This window comes from Bufo bufo, chromosome 8, assembly GCF_905171765.1.
Source record: "Bufo bufo chromosome 8, aBufBuf1.1, whole genome shotgun sequence".
Taxonomy (NCBI): domain Eukaryota; kingdom Metazoa; phylum Chordata; class Amphibia; order Anura; family Bufonidae; genus Bufo; species Bufo bufo.
The window spans coordinates 2,206,627-2,225,933 of NC_053396.1; the positions used below are offsets into that span (position 1 = coordinate 2,206,627).

Here is a 19,307-nt window from a genome sequence, read left to right on the forward strand (position 1 = left end):
GTCTCTGACTCCCCGCCAATCGACTGTTATATGTGGGGGGTATACACTACGTACACCTGGAGCCCCCCAACAGGTCTCTGACTCCCCGCCACTCGACTGTATATGTGGGGGGTATACACTACGTACACCTAGAGCCCCCCAACAGGTCTCTGACTCCCCGCCAATCGACTGTATATGTGGGGGGTATACACTGCGTACACCTGGAGCCCCCCAACAGGTCTCTGACTCCTCTCCAATCGACTGTATATGTGGGGGGTATACACTGCGTACACCTGGAGCCCCCCAACAGGTCTCTGACTCCCCGCCAATCAACTGTATATGTGGGGGGTATACACTACGTACACCTTGGGCCCCCCCAACAGGTCTCTGACTCCTCTCCATCAACTGTATATGTGGGGGGTATACACTACGTACACCTGGAGCCCCCCAACAGGTCTCTGACTCCTCTCCAATCAACTGTATAGTGGGGGGTATACACTACGTACACCTGGAGCCCCCCAACAGGTCTCTGACTCCTCTCCAATCAACTGTATATGTGGGGGGTATACACTGCGTACACCTGGAGCCCCCCAACAGGTCTCTGACTCCCCCACCAATCCTGCCCTTGTCGGTAGGTCTGCCTCCTTATCACTGGTCAGGACACAGATTTAACCCTTGAATCCCCACTGACTAAAGAGCACAAGTATCAGTGAGCCATGATACGATATCACTGCTCAGATTTAAGCCCCCCCATACCCTACTGATGGACGCCTGCGCACGTGTTGGGGGAGCAGGTCTGTCCTTATGAGGACCAGTAAGGCGTCGCAGGAAGCAGTACAGTCCTGGCTATGCTCCCAGGGAAGAACTGCAGGAGGTTCTGGTCGGCCGTGTATCCTCATATTGCAAAGCTTGTTGAAGGATTGGACATGTAGGAGCGCTGTCCCAGTAGGTGGCGCCAGAGAGTTGTCCTTCTTTCCGCAGTAGAGCTACTTTCCTATGCAAGTGTCAGTCCTCACTGGTATTCTTGCTTTCTGTTCATCAAGGAAATTCTTCAAAGCAATGCGGCTACAGATTAATTGATTAGCCTGTGATAACGGGGGGGGAGGGGCGAGGGGAGGTGGCGGCATTTCGTTAACTGTTCAGAGATTCGCTGCTTGTGCCGCTTCTCTCTGCTCTGGCTAATAGAGGGGGTCCCCAAAGAGAGCGCCCCTGTCTGATGGCTCAATGTGCCGGATGGGGCCCCTGTGATGGTACAAGTCCCCATTTTCATTAGGACATCTGTCCCTTCTCACATCGGTTTCCTCTGCCGTCACCTCTCTGGTGTCTGCATTTTATTCCCCTAGAACAGACCACTGACCATGGGACGTTCCAGCCATGAAATGAGGGGTCTTCACCCTGGAGTTAGAGGGCACCGTCCTCCATTATTCATATTCTGACCGTAGCGAGGGCGAATCCGATCGGTGACACCAAGTGTTTTCTCAGCTGTGAATTAACAGGAAGCAGGAAATCTGTGCGCGGGTATACACTGTGTACACTGCCGTATATGTGGGGGGTGTACACCGCTGTATATGTGGGGGGTGTACACTGCTGTATATGTGGGGGGTATACACTGCGTACACTGCCGAATATGTGGGGGGTATACACTGCTGTATATGTGGGGGGTATACACTGCTGTATATGTGGGGGGTATGCACCGCTGTATATGTGGGGGGTATACACCGCTGTATATGTGGGGGGTATACACTACCATATATGTGGGGGGTATACACTGTGTACACTGCTGTATATGTGGGGGGTATACACTGCCGTATATGTGGGGGGTATACACTGTGTACACTGCCGTATATGTGGGAGTATACACTGCCGTATATGTGGGGGGTTTACACTGCCGTATATGTGGGGGGTGTACACTGCCATATATGTGGGGGGTACACACTGTGTACACTGCCGTATATGTGGGGGGTTTACACTGCCGTATATGTGGGGGTGTACACTGCCATATATGTGGGGGGTATACACTGTGTACACTGCCATATATGTGGGGGGTGTACACTGCCGTATATGTGGGGGGTATACACTGCGTACACTGCTGTATATATGGGAGGTATACACTGTGTACACTGCTGTATTTGTGGGGGGTATACACTGTGTACACTGCCGTATATGTGGGGGGTATACACTGTGTACACTGCCATATATTTGGGGGGTATACACTGTGTACACTGCCGTATATGTGGGGGGTATACACTGCCGTATATGTGGGGGGTATACACTGCCATATATGTGGGGGGTATACACTGTGTACACTGCCGTATATGTGGGGGGTATACACTGTGTACACTGCCATATATGTGGGGGGTGTACACTGTGTACACTGGCGTATATGTGGGGGGCATACACCGCTGTATATGTGGGGGGTGTACACTGCCGTATATGTGGGGGGTTTACACCGCTGTATATGTGGGGGGTGTACACTGCCGTATATGTGGGGGACATACACCGCTGTATGTGTGGGGGGTATACACTGCGTACACTGCCGTATGTGTGGGGGGTATACACTGCGTACACTGCCGTATATGTGGGGGGTATACACTGCGTACACTGCCGTATATGTGGGGGGTATACACTGCGTACACTGCCGTATATGTGGGGGGTATACACTGCGTACACTGCCGTATATGTGGGGGGTATACACTGCTGTATATGGGGGGGGTATACACTGCGTACACTGCCGTATATGTGGGGGGTATACACTGCTGTATATGGGGGGGGTATACACTGCGTACACTGCCGTATATGTGGGGGGTATACACTGTGTACACTGCCGTATATGTAGGGGGTATACACTGTGTACACTGCCGAATATGTGGGGGGTATACACTTTGTATATGTGGGGGGTATACACTGCTGTATATGTGGGGGGTGTACACTGCGTACACTGCCGTATATGTGGGGGGTATACACTTTGTATATGTGGGGGGTATACACTGCTGTATATGTGGGGGGTGTACACTGCCGTATATGTGGGGGGTATACACTGCGTACACTGCCGAATATGTGGGGGTATACACTGCGTACACTGCCGTATATGTGGGGGGTATACACTGCGTACACGCCGTATATGTGGGGGTATACACTGCGTACACTGCCGTATATGTGGGGGGTATACACTGCGTACACTGCCGTATATGTGGGGGGTATACACTGTGTACACTGCTGTATGCATGGGGGGTATACACTGCGTACACTGCCGTATATGTGGGGGGTATACACTGCGTACACTGCCGTATATATGGGGGTACACACTGTGTACACTGCCGTATATGTGTGGGGTATACACTGCCATATATGTGGGGGGAGTACACCGCTGTATATGTGGGGGGGCGTACACCGCTGTATATGTGGGGGGTGTACACCGCTGTATATGTGGGGGGTGTACACCGCTGTATATGTGGGGGGTGTACACCGCTGTATATGTGGGGGGTGTACACTGCTGTATATGGGGTGTGTACACTGCTGTATATGGGGGGTGTACACCGCTGTATATGTGGGGGGTATACACCGCTGTATATGTGGTGGGTGTACACCGCTGTATATGTGGGGGGTGTACACCGCTTTATATGTGGGGGGGCGTACACCGCTGTATATGTGGGGGGTGTACACTGCTGTATATGTGGGGGGTATACACTGCGTACACTGCCGAATATGTGGGGGGTATACACTGCCGTATATGTTGGAGGTGTACACTGCGTACACTGGCATATATGTGGGGGGTATACACTGCCGTATATGTGGGGGGTGTACACCGCTGTATATGTGGGGGGGTGTACACTGCTGTATATGTGGGGGGTGTATACCGCTGTATATGTGGGGGGTATACACTGCTGTATATGTGGGGGGTGTACACCGCTGTATATGTGGGGGGTGTACACTGCTGTATATGTGGGGGGTATACACTGCGTACACTGCCGAATATGTGGGGGGTATACACTGCTGTATATGTGGGGGGTGTGCACCGCTGTATATGTGGGGGGTATACACTGCTGTATATGTGGGGGGGTGTACACCGCTGTATATGTGGGGGTGTACACTGCTGTATATGTGGGGGGTATACACTGCGTACACTGCCGAATATGTGGGGGGTATACACTGCTGTATATGTGGGGGGTATACACTGCTGTATATGTGGGGGGTATACACTGCTGTATATGTGGGGGGTATACACTGCTGTATATGTGGGGGTGTACACCGCTGTATATGTGGGGGGTGTACACCGCTGTATATGTGTGGGGTATACACTGCCATATATGTGGGGGGAGTACACTGCTGTATATGTGGGGGGTGTACACCGCTGTATATGTGGGGGGTATGCACCGCTGTATATGTGAAGGGTGTACACCGCTGTAATATGTGGGGGGTGTACACCGCTGTATATGTGGGGGGTGTACACTGCTGTATATGTGGGGGGTATACACTGCGTACACTGCCGAATATGGTGGGGGGTATACACTGCTGTATGTGTGGGGGGTATACACTGCTGTATATGTGGGGGGTATGCACCGCTGTATATGTGGGGGGTATACACTGCTGTATATGTGGGGGGGTGTACACCCGCTGTATATGTGGGGGGTGTACACTGCTGTATATGTGGGGGGTATACACTGCGTACACTGCCGAATATGTGGGGGGTATACACTGCTGTATATGTGGGGTGGTATACACTGCTGTATATGTGGGGGGTATGCACCGCTGTATATGTGGGGGGTATACACCGCTGTATATGTGGGGGGGGTGTACACTGCTGTATATGTGGGGGGTATGCACCGCTGTATATGTGGGGGGGTATACACCGCTGTATATGTGGGGGGTATGCACCGCTGTATATGTGGGGGTATACACCGCTGTATATGTGGGGGGTATGCACCGCTGTATATGTGGGGGGTATACACCGCTGTATATGTGGGGGGTATGCACCGCTGTATATGTGGGGGTATACACCGCTGTATATGTGGGGGGTATGCACCGCTGTATATGTGGGGGGTATACACCGCTGTATATGTGGGGGGTATACACTGTGTACACTGCTGTATATGTGGGGGGTATACACTGCCGTATATGTGGGGGGGTATACACTGCGTACACTGCCGTATATGTGGGAGTATACACTGCCGTATATGTGGGGGGTATACACTGCCGTATATGTGGGGGTATACACTGCCATATATGTGGGGGGGAGTACACTGCTGTATATGTGGGGGGCGTACACCGCTGTATATGTGGGGGGTGTACACCGCTGTATATGTGGGGGGTGTACACTGCTGTATATGTGGGGGGTATACACTGCGTACACTGCCGAATATGTGGGGGGTATACACTGCTGTATATGTGGGGGGTATACACTGCTGTATATTGTGGGGGGTATGCACCGCTGTATATGTGGGGGGTATACACCGCTGTATATGTGGGGGGTATACACTGCTGTATATGTGGGGGGTATGCACCGCTGTATATGTGGGGGGTATACACCGCTGTATATGTGGGGGGTATGCACCGCTGTATATGTGGGGGGTATACACCGCTGTATATGTGGGGGGTATGCACTGCTGTATATGTGGGGGGTATGCACCGCTGTATATGTGGGGGGTATACACCGCTGTATATGTGGGGGGTATACACTGTGTACACTGCTGTATATGTGGGGGGTATACACTGCCGTATATGTGGGGGGTATACACTGCGTACACTGCCGTATATGTGGGAGTATACACTGCCGTATATGTGGGGGGTATACACTGCCGTATATGTGGGGGTATACACTGCCGTATATGTGGGGGGAGTACACTGCTGTATATGTGGGGGGGCGTACACCGCTGTATATGTGGGGGTGTACACCGCTGTATATGTGGGGGTGTACACTGCTGTATATGGGGTGTGTACACTGCTGTATATGGGGGGTGTACACCGCTGTATATGTGGGGGGTATACACCGCTTTATATGGGGGGGTGTACACCGCTGTATATGTGGGGGGTGTACACCGCTGTATATGTGGGGGGTATACACCGCTTTATATGGGGGGGTGTACACCGCTGTATATGTGGGGGGTGTACACCGCTGTATATGTGGGGGGTGTACACCGCTGTATATGTGGGGGGTGTACACCGCTGTATATGTGGGGGGTTTAACAACGCTTTATATGGGGGGGTGTACACCGCTGTATATGTGGGGGGTATACACTGCTGTATATGTGGGGGGTATACACTGCTGTATATGTGGGGGGCGTACACCGCTGTATATGTGAAGGGTATACACCGCTTTATATGGGGGGTGTACACCGCTGTATATGTGGGGGCGTACACCGCTGTATATGTGAAGGGTATACACCGCTTTATATGGGGGGTGTACACCGCTGTATATGGGGGGTGTACACCGCTGTATATGGGGGGCGTACACCGCTGTATATGTGGGGGTGTACACTGCTGTATATGTGGGGGGCGTACACCGCTGTATATGTGGGGGCGTACACCGCTGTATATGTGAAGGGTATACACCGCTTTATATGGGGGGGTGTACACCGCTGTATATGGGGGGGCGTACACCGCTGTATATGTGGGGGTGTACACTGCTGTATATGTGGGGGGCGTACACCGCTGTATATGTGGGGGCGTACACCGCTGTATATGTGGGGGGTGTACACCGCTGTATATGTGGGGGGTGTATACCGCTGTATATGTGGGGGCGTACACTGCTGTATATGTGGGGGGTGTATACCGCTGTATATGTGGGGGCGTACACTGCTGTATATGTGGGGGGTGTATACCGCTGTATATGTGGGGGCGTACACCGCTGTATATGTGAAGGGTGTACACCGCTGTATATGTGAAGGGTATACACCGCTTTATATGGGGGGGTGTACACCGCTGTATATGTGGGGGCGTACACCGCTGTATATGTGAAGGGTATACACCGCTTTATATGGGGGGGTGTACACCGCTGTATATGTGGGGGGCGTACACCGCTGTATATGTGAAGGGTATACACCGCTTTATATGGGGGGGTGTACACCGCTGTATATGTGGGGGCGTTACACCGCTGTATATGTGGGGGTGTACACTGCTGTATATGGGGGGGGCGTACACCGCTGTATATGTGGGGGGTGTTACACTGCTGTATATGTGGGGGGTGTATACCGCTGTATATGTGGGGGGAGTACACCGCTGTATATGTGGGGGGTGTACACCGCTGTATATGGGGGGGGGTGTACACCGCTGTATATGTGGGGGGCGTACACCGCTGTATATGTGGGGGGCGTACACCGCTGTATATGTGGGGGTGTACACCGCTGTATATGTGGGGGGCGTACACCGCTGTATATGTGGGGGGCGTACACCGCTGTATATGTGGGGGGTGTACACCGCTGTATATGTGGGGGTGTACACCGCTGTATATGTGGGGGGGTACACCGCTGTATATGTGGGGGGCGTACACCGCTGTATATGTGGGGGCGTACACCGCTGTATATGTGGGGGGCGTACACCGCTGTATATGTGGGGGGTGTACACCGCTGTATATGTGGGGTGTACACCGCTGTATAAGTGGGGGCGTACACCGCTGTATATGTGGGGGGCGTACACCGCTGTATATGTGGGGGCTGTACACCGCTGTATATGTGGGGGGGTGTACACCGCTGTATATGTGGGGGGCGTACACCGCTGTATATGTGGGGGGTGTACACCGCTGTATATGTGGGGGGCGTAACACCGCTGTATATGTGGGGGCGTACACCGCTGTATATGTGGGGGTGTACAACGCTGTATATGTGGGGGCGTACACCGCTGTATATGTGGGGGCGTACACCGCTGTATATGTGGGGCCCTCAGGTTTTTCCTGCACACCCCGTCAGAGCCCCACTGACCTATCAGCCTTATATTAATGTCTCTGATACAGGACGCCCCTCCCCCGGTTGTGCTGTGTGCCGGGGAATGCATTCTGTGTTACACACGTCATCACCCGTCCAACTGACCGCAAAAGATGGCTGACGATTCACAGACGTGCCCGGCTCAGGGTGGGAGTGCACACTAGTGTTACCTTTCACTGACATGAAGCAGAGGTATGCAGTGATGCAGGCCCCCCATGTTCTCCAGGACGGGCGCACTCCTTAGTGGCACCATCTTGCGGCACTTATCATGTATGAATACGTTTGTGAAGCCCCCCGGGGCGGTGTGCGCGGTCTCTCTGGCGGACACGGCTCCTGGTTTTGCGCCTTTGTGTTGTACACAGCGGTGCTTTACCCCAGGACCTCCAGATGTAGCTCCTCCCATTCTGCGCTGCGGCATCGGGGGAGGATCAGCGGTCCGGGGATGGTGCGGCCCCTACATGACACTTCACCTCCACAGGACATCGGTCTCCATCCACTTGTCATGAGATAAGCGGTGCCGCCCCTCACCCTCCGCTGGACAGTGACATCAGTCTAATGACCCCGAGAGGAAAACCGCCAAGAAATCAGGATTAGGCCTCATGCACACGACCGTTGTGTGCATCCACGGCCATTGTTCCGTTTTCCGTTTTTTTTTCGTGGACCCATTGACTTTTAATGGGTCAGTGGAAAAATCTGAAAATGCACCGTTTTGGCTTCCGTTGTCCGTGATCAGTTTTTCCAGTCCGTGAAAAAAATATGACCTGTCTATTTTTTTCACGGACAACGGTTCACGGACCCATTGAAAAATCACGGATGCACACAAGATAGTCCTCCGCGTCCGTGATCCGTGTCCGTTTTTCATATCATTTTCAATGGAAACTTGACTTCGTTTTTTTTTTCACTTTTCATGTCCGTGGATCCTCCAAAAATCAAGAAAGACCCATATACATGGCACCGCTGATCTCTAGTGATGGATAGGCGGCATTCTCAGTGATGGCACCGCTGATCTCTAGTGATGGATAGGCGGCATTCTCAGTGATGTCACCGCTGATCTCTAGTGATGGATAGGCGGCATTCTCAGTGATGTCACCGCTGATCTCTAGTGACGGATAGGCGGCATTCTCGGTGATGTCACCGCTGATCTCTAGTGATGGATAGGCTGCATTCTCAGTGATGTCACCGCTGATCTCTAGTGATGGATAGGCGGCATTCTCAGTGATGTCACCGCTGATCTCTAGTGAATAGATAGGCGGCATTCTCAGTGATGTCACCGCTGATCTCTAGTGATGGATAGGCTGCATTCTCAGTGATGTCACCGCTGATCTCTAGTGAAGGGATAGCCTACATTCTCAGTGATGTCACCGTGATCTCTAGTGACGGATAGGGGGCATTCTCGGTGATGTCACCGCTGATCTCTAGTGATGGATAGGCTGCATTCTCAGTGATGTCACCGCTGATCTCTAGTGATGGATAGGCTGCATTCCTCAGTGATGGCACCGCTGATCTCTAGTGATGGATAGGCTGGCATTCTCAGTGATGTCACCGCTGATCTCTAGTGATGGATAGGCTGCATTCTCAGTGATGTCACCGCTGATCTCTGGTGATGGATAGGCAGCATTCTCAGTGATGTCACCGCTGATCTCTAGTGATGATAGGCGGCATTCTCAGTGATGTCACGCTGATCTCTAGTGACGGATAGGCGGCATTCTCAGTGATGTCACCGCTGATCTCTAGTGACGGATAGGCGGCATTCTCAGTGATGTCACCGCTGATCTCTAGTGATGGATAGGCTGCATTCTCAGTGATGTCACCGCTGATCTCTAGTGATGGATAGGCTGCATTCTCAGTGATGTCACCGCTGATCTCTAGTGATGGATAGGCGGCATTCTCAGTGATGTCACCGCTGATCTCTAGTGATGGATAGGCTGCATTCTCAGGTATGTCACCTCTGATCTCTAGTGATGGATAGGCGGCATTCTCAGTGATGTCACCGCTGATCTCTAGTGATGGATAGGCGGCATTCTCAGTGATGTCACCGCTGATCTCTAGTGATGGATAGGCGGCATTCTCAGTGATGTCACCGCTGATCTCTAGTGTTGGATAGGCCAGCATTCTCAGTGATGTCACCGCTTGATCTCTGGTGAATGGATAGGCGGCCATTCTCAGTGATGCACCACTGATCTCTAGTGATGGATAGGCTGCATTCTCAGTGATGTCACCGCTGATCTCTAGTGATGGATAGGCGGCATTCTCAGTGATGTCACCGCTGATCTATAGTGAATAGATAGGGCGGCATTCTCAGTGATGTCACCGCTGATCTCTAGTGATGGATAGGCTGCATTCTCAGTGATGTCACCGCTGATCTCTAGTGAAGGGATAGCCTACATTCTCAGTGATGTCACCGCTGATCTCTAGTGACGGATAGGGGGCATTCTCGGTGATGTCACCGCTGATCTCTAGTGATGGATAGGCTGCATTCTCAGTGATGTCACCGCTGATCTCTAGTGAAGGGATAGCCTACATTCTCAGTGATGTCACCGCTGATCTCTAGTGACGGATAGGCGGCATTCTCGTGATGTCACCGCTGATCTCTAGTGATGGATAGGCGGCATTCTCAGTGATGTCACCGCTGATCTCTAGTGAAGGGATAGCCTACATTCTCAGTGATGTCACCGCTGATCTCTAGTGACGGAATAGGGGGCATTCTCGGTGATGTCACCGCTGATCTCTAGTGATGGATAGGCTGCATTCTCTCAGTGATGTCACCGCTGATCTATAGTGATGGATAGGCCTGGCATTCTCAGTGATGGCACCGCTGATCTGTAGTGATGGATAGGCTGCATTCTCAGTGATGTCACCGCTGATCTCTAGTGATGGATAGGCTGCATTCTCAGTGATGTCACCGCTGATCTCTGGTGAATGGATAGGCGGCATTCTCAGTGATGTCACCGCTGATCTCTAGTGATGGATAGGCGGCATTCTCAGTGATGTCACCGCTGATCTCTAGTGACGGATAGGCGGCATTCTCAGTGATGTCACCGCTGATCTCTAGTGATGGATAGGCTGCATTCTCAGTGATGTCACCGCTGATCTCTAGTGATGGATAGGCTGCATTCTCAGTGATGTCACCGCTGATCTCTAGTGATGGATAGGCGGCATTCTCAGTGATGTCACCGCTGATCTCTAGTGATGGATAGGCGGCATTCTCAGTGATGTCACCGCTGATCTCTAGTGATGGATAGGCGGCATTCTCAGTGATGTCACCGCTGATCTCTAGTGATGGATAGGGAGCATTCTCAGTGATGTCACCGCTGATCTCTGGTGAATGGATAGGCGGCATTCTCAGTGATGTCACCGCTGATCTCTAGTGATGGATAGGCAACATTCCCAGTGATGTCACCGCTGATCTCTAGTGATGGATAGGCGGCATTCAGTGATGTCACCTCTGATCTCTAGTGATGGATAGGCGGCATTCTCAGTGATGTCACCGCTGATCTCTAGTAAAGGACAGGCGGCATTCTCAGTGATGTCACCGCTGATCTCTAGTGATGGATAGGCGGCATTCTCAGTGATGTCACCTCTGATCTCTAGTGATGGATAGGCTGCATTCTCAGTGATGGCACCGCTGATCTCTAGTGAATAGATAGGCTGCATTCTCAGTGATGGCACCGCTGATCTCTAGTGAATAGATAGGCTGCATTCTCAGTGATGTCACCGCTGATCTCTAGTGAATGGATAGACGGCATTCTCAGTGATGGCACCGCTGATCTCTAGTGAATGGATAGGCTGCATTCTCAGTGATGTCACCGCTGATCTCTAGTGATGGATAGGCTGCATTCTCAGTGATGGCACCGCTGATCTCTAGTGAATAGATAGGCTGCATTCTCAGTGATGTCACCGCTGATCTCTAGTGATGGACAGGCTGCATTCTCAGTGATGGCACCGCTGATTCTCTGTGATGGACAGGCTGCATTCTCAGTGATGTCACCGCTGATCTCTAGTGATGGATAGGCGGCATTCTCAGTGATGTCACGCCTGATCTCTAGTGATGGATAGACGGCATTCTCAGTGATGTCACCGCCTGATCTCTAGTGAGCAGATAGGCTTGCATTCTCAGCGATTGTCACCGCTGATCTCTAGTGAGCAGATAGGCGGCATTCTCAGTGATGTCACCGCTGATCCTATAGTGATGGACTAGTCGCATATTCAGTGATGTCACGCTGATCTCTAGTGATGGATAGGCTGCATTCTCAGTGATGTCACCGCAGATCTCTAGTGATGGATAGGCTGGCATCTCAGTGAGGTCACGCTGATCTCTAGTGAATGGATAGGCGGCATTCTCAGTGATGTCACTGCTGATCTCTAGTGATGGATAGGCTGCATTCTCAGTGAGGTCACCGCTGATCTCTAGTGAATGGATAGGCGGCATTCTCAGTGATGTCACTGCTGATCTCTAGTGATGGATAGGCGGCATTCTCAGTGATGTCACCGCTGATCTCTAGTGATGGATAGACGGCATTCTCAGTGATGTCACCGCTGATCTCTAGTGAGCAGATAGGCTGCATTCTCAGCGATGTCACCGCTGATCTCTAGTGAGCAGATAGGCGGCATTCTCAGTGATGTCACCGCTGATCTCTAGTGATGGATAGTCGGCATATTCAGTGATGTCACCGCTGATCTCTAGTGATGGATAGGCTGCATTCTCAGTGATGTCACCGCTGATCTCTAGTGATGGATAGGCTGCATTCTCAGTGAGGTCACCGCTGATCTCTAGTGAATGGATAGGCGGCATTCTCAGTGATGTCACTGCTGATCTCTAGTGATGGATAGGCTGCATTCTCAGTGATGTCACCGCTGATCTCTAGTGAGCAGATAGGCGGCATTCTCAGTGATGTCACCGCTGATCTCTAGTGATGGATAGGCGGCATTCTCAGTGATGTCCCCGCTGGTCTCTAGTGAATGATAGCGCGTCATTCTCAGTGATGGCACCGCTGATCTCTAGTGAATGGATAGGTGGCATTGTCAGTGATGTCACCGCTGATCTCTATTGACGGATAGGGATATAGAGATGAGAAGGCTCGGGGGGTATGCACTGGCAGTTCAGGGGTTAATCTACCAGCAAGGACGCCAGGAATGTTCCCATTGTGCGGCGTGGTGATGAGAGCGGCGGATAGTGAGGATCAGGTATGGTGGCAGACGCTCCCTACAACATGTCCGCAGTATGGACAGCCTCAGGAAGAGTCACTAGTTGGGAACGAAATGTGGCCATAAGGCCAGCAGGGCTAGGGGCTCGCGGATGGGCGCAGTAGCTGGGTCACATTAACAATGACTGTGATCGTTCTATATCCTCCGGAGCCCGGCCCTGCTCTGCACCCATTTCTGTTGGATGGCACATTATCTTCACGGTGACATTCTTGTCGCCGTCCGTTCCCTGCACAACACGTGTGGAGCGGCTAATGTAAACCCTCCTGAGAATGGAGAGGATCAAAGGCCTCGAGGAGAGGCCCCTACCTCTAATCCCCAGATATATTTGTACTAGGGAGGCTCCAACCGCAAGACGCCTCACACCCCAGACCTGTGTCACCCAAGACGCTCTCCAGACCAGCAGCACACGTATAAGTCATGTACGCAGGGTTTAATACAGATAAGGCAGAAGCTGTCTCCGTGTAATAAAGTGCAGTCTAATAAGGGACATGAAGACTCCATTATCTGCAACAGACAGAGCATCGTTTATAGAGTCCAACTGTAAATACCAGTACATGACAGTCCTGATCCTGAGTTACATCGCTGTATTATACTCCAGAGCTGCACTCACTATTCTGCTGGTGCAGTCACTGTGTACATACAATTACTTATCCTGTACGGGTCTGAGTTACATCCTGTATTATACTCCAGAGCTGCACTCACTATTCTGCTGGTGCCGTCACTGTGTACATACATTACTTATCCTGTACTGATCCTGAGTTACATCCTGTATTATACTCCAGAGCTGCACTCACTATTCTGCTGGTGCAGTCACTGTGTACATACATTACTTATCCTGCTACTGATCTTGAGTTACATCCTGTATTATACTCAGAGCTGCACTCACTATTCATGCTGGTGCAGTCACTGTGTACATACTTTACTTATCCTGTATTGATTCTGAGTTACATCCTGTATTCTACTCCAGAGTTGCACTCATTATTCTGCTGGTGCAGTCACCTGTGTAAATACATTACTTATCTGTACGGGTCCTGAGTTACATCTGTATTATACTCCAGAGCTGCACTCAACTATTTCGCTGGTTGCAGTCACTGTGTACTTACATTACTTATCCTGTACTGATCCTGAGTACATCCTGTATTATACTCCAGAGCTGCACTCACTATTCTGCTGGTGCAGGTCACTGTGTACATACATTACTTATCCTGTACTGATCTTGAGTTACATCCTGTATTATACTCCAGAGCTGCACTCACTATTCTGCTGGTGCAGTCACTGTGTACTTACATTACTTATCCTGTATTGATTCTGAGTTACATCCTGTATTATACTCCAGAGCTGCACTCATTATTCTGCTGGTGCAGTCACTGTGTACATACATTACTTATCCTGTACGGGTCCTGAGTTACATCCTGTATTATACTCCAGAGCTGCACTCACTATTCTGCTGGTGCAGTCACTGTGTACATACATTACTTATCCTGTACGGGTCCTGAGTTACATCCTGTATTATACTCCAGAGCTGCACTCACTATTCTGCTGATTACAGTCTCCAGAGCTGCACTCACTATTCTGCTAATACAGTCACTGTGTACATACATTACTTATCCTGTACTGATCCTGAGTTACATCCTGTATTATACTCCAGAGCTGCACTCACTATTCTGCTGGTGCAGGTCCACCGTGTATACACATTACTGATCCTGAGTTCCATCCTGTATTATACTCCAAAGCTGCACTCACTATTCTGCTGGTACAGTCACTGTGTACATACATTACTTATCCTGTACTGATTCTGAGTTACTTCATGTATTACACTCCAGAGCTGCACTCACTATTCTGTTGATACAGTCTCCAGAGCTGCACTCACTATTCTGCTGATACAGTCACTGTGTACATACATTACTTATCCTGTACTGATCCTGACGTTACATCCTGTATTATTACTCCGAGCTGCACTCACTATTCTGCTGGTGCAGTCACTGTGTAATACATTACTTATCCTGTACTGATCCTGAGTTACATCCTGTATTATAATCCAGAGCTGCACTCACTATTCTGCTGGTGCAGGTCACTGTTGTACATTACATTACTGATCCTGAGTTATCCTGTATTATACTCCAGAGCTGCAACTCTATTCTGTCTGGTTGCAGTCACTGTGTACACACATTATTATCCTGTTACTGATCCTGAGTTACATCCTGTATTATACTCCAGAGCTGCACTCACTATTCTGCTGGTGCAGTCACTGTGTACATACATTACTTATACTGTACTGATCCTGAGTTACATCCTGTATTATACTCCAGAGCTGCACTCACTATCTGCTGGTGCAGTCACTGTGTACATAACATTACTGATCCTGAGTTACATCCCTGTATTATACTCCAGAGCTGCACTCACTATTCTGCTGGTGCAGTCACTGTGTACATACATTACTTATCCTGTATTGATTCTGAGTTACATCCTGTATTATACTCCAGAGCTGCACTCACTATTCTGCTGGTGCAGTCACTGTGTACATACATTACTTATCCTGCACTGATCACTGAGTTAGATCCTGTATTATACTTCAGAGCTGCACTCACTATTCTGCTGGTGCAGTCACTGTGTACTACATTACTTATCCTGTACGGGTCCTGGGTTACATCCTGTATTATAACTCCAGAGCTGCACTCACTATTCTGCTGATACAGTCTCCAGAGCTGCACTCACTATTCTGCTAATTACAGTCACTGTGTACATACATTACTTATCTGTACTGATCCTGAGTTACATCCTGTATTATACTCCAGAGCTGCACTCACTATTCTGCTGGTGCAGTCACCGTGTATACACATTACTGATCCCTGAGTTCCATCTGTATTATACTCCAAAGCTGCACTCACTATTCTGCTGGTACAGTCACTGTGTACATACATTACTTATCCTGTACTGATTCTGAGTTACATCCTGTATTACACTCCAGAGCTGCACTCACTATTCTGTTGATACAGTCTCCAGAGCTGCACTCACTATTCTGCTGATACAGTCACTGTGTACATACATTACTTATCCTGTACTGATCCTGAGTTACATCCTGTATTATACTCCAGAGCTGCACTCACTATTCTGCTGGTGCAGTCACTGTGTACATACATTACTTATCCTGTACTGATCCTGAGTTACATCCTGTATTATACTCCAGAGCTGCACTCACTATTCTGCTGGTGCAGTCACTGTGTACATACATTACTGATCCTGAGTTACATCCTGTATTATACTCCAGAGCTGCACTCACTATTCTGCTGGTGCAGTCACTGTGTACACACATTACTTATCCTGTACTGATCCTGAGTTACATCCTGTATTATACTCCAGAGCTGCACTCACTATTCTGCTGGTGCAGTCACTGTGTACATACATTACTTATCCTGTACTGATCCTGAGGTTACATCCTGTATTATACTCCAGAGCTGCACTCACTATTCTGCTGGTGCAGTCACTGTGTACATACATTACTGATCCTGAGTTACATCCTGTATTATACTCCAGAGCTGCACTCACTATTCTGCTGGTGCAGTCACTGTGTACATACATTACTATCCTGTACTGATCCTGAGTTACATCCTGTATTATACTCCAGAGCTGCACTCACTATTCTGCTGGTGCAGTCACTGTGTACATACATTACTTATCCTGTATTGATTCTGAGTTACATCCTGTATTTATACTCCAGAGCTGCACTCACTATTCTGCTGGTGCAGTCACTGTGTACATACATTACTTATCCTGCACTGATCCTGAGTTAGATCCTGTATTATACTTCAGAGCTGCACTCACTATTCTGCTGGCGCAGTCACTGTGTACATACATTACTTATCCTGTACTGATCCTGAGTTACATCCTGTATTATACTCCAGAGCTGCACTCACTATTCTGCTGGTGCAGTCACTGTGTACATAACATTACTTATCCTGCACTGATCCTGAGTTACATCCTGTATTATACTCCAGAGCTGCACTCACTATTCTGCTGGTGCAGTCCACTGTGTACATACATTACTTATTCTGTACTGATCCTGAGTTACATCATGTATTATCCTCCAGAGCTGCACTCACCATTCTGCTGGTTGCAGTCACAGTGTACATACATTACCCTATCCTGTACTGATCCTGAGTTACATCCTGTATTATACTCCAGAGCTGCACTCACTATTCAGCTGGTGCAGTCACTGTGTACATACATTACTTACCCTGTAATGATCCTGAGTTACATCCTGTATTATACTCCAGAGCTGCACTCACTATTCTGCTAATACAGTCACTGTGTACATTACATTACTTATCCTGTACTGATCCTGAGTTACATCCTGTATTATACTCCAGAGCTGCACTCACTATTCTGCTGGTGCAGTCATTGTGTACATACATTACTTATTCCTGTACTGATCCTGAGGTACATCCTGTATTTATACTCCAGAGCTGCACTCACTATTCTGCTAATACAGTCACTGTGTACATACATTACATATCCTGTACTGATCCTGAGTTACATTCCTGTATTATACTCCAGAGCTGCACTCACTATTCTGCTGGTGCAGTCACTGTGTACATACATTACTTATCCTGTACTGATCCTGAGTTACATCCTGTATTATACTCCAGAGCTGCACTCACTATTCTGCTGGTGCAGTCACTGTGTACATACATTACTTATCCTGTACTGATCCTGAGTTACATCCTGTATTATACTCCAGAGCTGCACTCACTATTCTGCTGATACAGTCACTGTGTACTTACATTACTTATCCTGTACTGATCCTGAGTTACATCCTGTATTTATACTCCAGAGCTGCACTCACTATTCTGCTGGTGCAGTCACTGTGTACTTACATTACTTATCCTGTACTGATCCTGAGTTACATCCTGTATTATACTCCAGAGCTGCACTCACTATTCTGCTGGTGCAGTCACTGTGTACATACATTACTTATCCTTTATGATCCTGAGTTACATCCTGTAATATACTCCAGAGCTGCACTCACTATTCTGCTGGTGCAGTCCACTGTGTACATACATACTTATCCTGTACTGATCCTGAGTTACATCCTGTATTATACTCCAGAGCTGCACTCACTATTCTGCTGGTGCAGTCACTGTGTACATACATTACTGATCCTGAGTTACATCCTGTATTATACTCCAGAGCTGCACTCACTATTCTGCTGGTGCAGTCACTGTGTACACACATTACTTATCCTGTACTGATCCTGAGTTACATCATGTATTATACTCCAGAGCTGCACCTCACTATTCTGCTGGTGCAGTCACTGTGTACATACATTACTTATCCTGTACTGATCCTGAGTTACATCCTGTATTATACTCCAGCTCTGCACTCACTATTATGCTGGTGCAGTCACTGTGTACATACATTACTTATCCTGTACTGATTCTGAGTTACATCCTGTATTATACTCCAGAGCTGCACTCACTATTCTGCTGGTGCAGTCACTGTGTACATACATTACTTATCCTGCACTGATCCTGAGTTACATCCTGTATTATACTTCAGAGCTGCACTCACTATTCTGCTGGTGCAGTCACTGTGTACATTACATTACTTATCCTGTCCTGATCCTGAGTTACATCATGTATTATACTCCAGAGCTGCACTCACTATTCTGCTGGTGCAGTCACTGTGATACATACATTACCTATCCTGTACTGATCCTGAGTTACATCCTGTATTATACTCCAGAGCTGCACTCACTATTCTGCTGGTGTAGTCACTGTGTACATACATTACTGATCCTGAGTTACATCCTGTATTATACTCCAGAGCTGCACTCACTATTCAGCTGGTGCAGTCACTGTGTACATTACATTACTTACCCTGTACTGATCCTGAGTTACATCCTGTATTATACTCCAGAGCTGCACTCGCTATTCTGCTGGTGCAGTCACAGTGTACATACATTACTTACCTGTACTGATCCTGAGTTACATCCTGTATTATACTCCAGAGCTGCACTCACTATTCAGCTGGTGCAGTCACTGTGTACAGACATTACTTATCCTGTACTGATCCTGAGGTACATCCTGTATTATACTCCAGAGCTGCACTTTACTATTCTGCTGGTGCAGTCACTGTGTACATACTTTACTTATCCTGTACTGATCCTGAGTTACATCCTGTATTATACTCCAGAGCTGCACTCACTAT

General features: G+C 49.2%; 1 long non-coding RNA gene across 1 annotated transcript in view; it reads left to right on the forward strand.

Moving 5' to 3' along the window:
- Positions 1 to 19,307, forward strand: part of LOC120977748 — an 84,390-nt gene that overhangs the window by 49,896 nt on the left and 15,187 nt on the right. The window lies entirely within an intron of this gene.